We start from the raw sequence: 2060 nt of genomic DNA, 5'->3' as shown, positions 1-2060 counted from the left end.
CCCTAAACCCTAAACTCTAAACCCTAAACCCTAAACTGTAAACCCTAAACCCTAAATCCTAAATCCTAAACCCCACCCTTTAACTCTAAACCCTAAGTTTGTGACTTTTGATAAAACATTAAGTGCTATTTTTGTGACTTTTGACCTTGAGTGCTAGTTTAGGAACAAAAACTTGATTTAGTGCTATTTTTGTCTTTTTCTCTTTTATATTTTCTTGTTCTTTATTTTTTAACCAATCTAAATTATTTTATTAATTAGCTTATTAGCCATTTTATTTGATTAAGTTTTAGATAGAAAAATATTTCTGATTTTATCTGATTTACATAAAAAAGTAGTACATCTCTCTTTTGCTAAAAAGTCAACACATATATTAAAACGTTCTTAGAAATATAAACTACAATATGTTAAATATCTAACAATAATTCTTTAGATCAGCTAACCTTGGATTAAATGAGCCGAATATTGTTTTTTTAAACATTTTCAATCAAAATAGTAGTGAATATTAATATATTTTAGTTAGATATTTGGAGATCTTGTTGCGTGGTGAAATCTATCTATTGGATGCTATCTCACATTTGGGTGGTCCAAAGGTGGTGTCGCATAAGCCATAAGGTGATGATTTCATCTTATGCCAACATGAGGATGTGGTCCGGCTCAAGTTTCCTGTTTTTTTTTTTTTTTTGTTATCCTACTATCTATACCTTGGTGTTATTTATTATTGAAGAACGGTTTAGCTGAAAAGAAGAAGAAAGATAGCTAGACACTTCATTCCAACTGATCATTGATCTTTTTCTTTTGCAGATGTCTTGACGGTAGATCTAAGATTCAAAGCCAATTGTTCAAATATATACGCTTTACATCAATCAAGTGGAATTTTAAAATGTATAAAATTAAAGTTGTGGCTTTCAAAAGAGGTAGTTCACTCATTACTAAAGTGTAAAGTTGATTTTAGTAGCGTTGGAATGTTGATCTTGTTGCCTATTCATATAAACAAAGTTTGAAGATGGCATTGAGAGTGAACTGCCATAGATATCATTCTTCTCGCATCCACATTGGTATGCTCCGGCATCTTCAAAGTCACTCACAAGTAAGCGATTGAATCATTTTGGTAAATGATTTTAGTATGCAAAGAAAATCAATTCATGGTGTTGTACCATAGTTAGAAGATTCATTTTGTGGGGGTTTTGAGTCTTTTTTCTTCTTCTTTTGTTCTATTCGAATTGTAGGCCTCTCATAATGTACAGAAAGAGAAGAGATAAAGACAACAAACATCGCTCTCTCGTTCCCTTCTTTTACTCCTCTTGTACTTTTTTTTGAATAAAGTAAAAGTCAGAGACATATCGTTTAACATGTCTCTGTCTCCATTTTTCAAATAAAGAAAATACATGAAGAATAACATAATAGAGAAAACAAAATCGAAAAAAACCCATAAGACTATATAATCTTAAGCAGGCTTGCAAAAAAAAAAAAACTCATGTCAAAGGATTTGCTCAATTATCAGTTTTGAGAAGTCAGCAATCATGTACACATATAATACTAATACTAGATTAAGACCCGCACCTTGCGCGAGATAAAAATTATATATAAAAATTATTTTATGTATTATATGTTCTTACATTTTATGAAATAATAAATATATATTGAATAATTAAAAGTCAGTAACTATTACATATATAATTAAATTTGTGCGAACGTATAAATCAATTTTATTAATCTAAACAATTTTTTTTTTAAATTTGATAGGATATGTAATTAAATTTAAATGATATTAACATACATAGTATATTTTTGATATTAATGTCTATTTTTTTTTTTAAATGATGCTTTCTACTCATATGTTTTTCTGATCATGTGTATCTTTAATAGCAAAAACTTTAAATTACTGATAACAAAATTTTCATTGTGGGATTAATAATTTTAGTAATTGATAATTTAAAAAAAATTATCAATGTTAGTTCAAAACTTTTATCAAAAAAAATTATTTAAAGTAAATTTTGAAACTAAAATATTTATTTATTCAATATGGTTTATAGTTTAATTTAGAATGATATATATACATA

Source organism: Brassica oleracea, chromosome C4, assembly GCF_000695525.1.
Source record: "Brassica oleracea var. oleracea cultivar TO1000 chromosome C4, BOL, whole genome shotgun sequence".
In the NCBI taxonomy this organism is placed as follows: domain Eukaryota; kingdom Viridiplantae; phylum Streptophyta; class Magnoliopsida; order Brassicales; family Brassicaceae; genus Brassica; species Brassica oleracea.
This window is presented reverse-complemented; position numbering follows the sequence as displayed.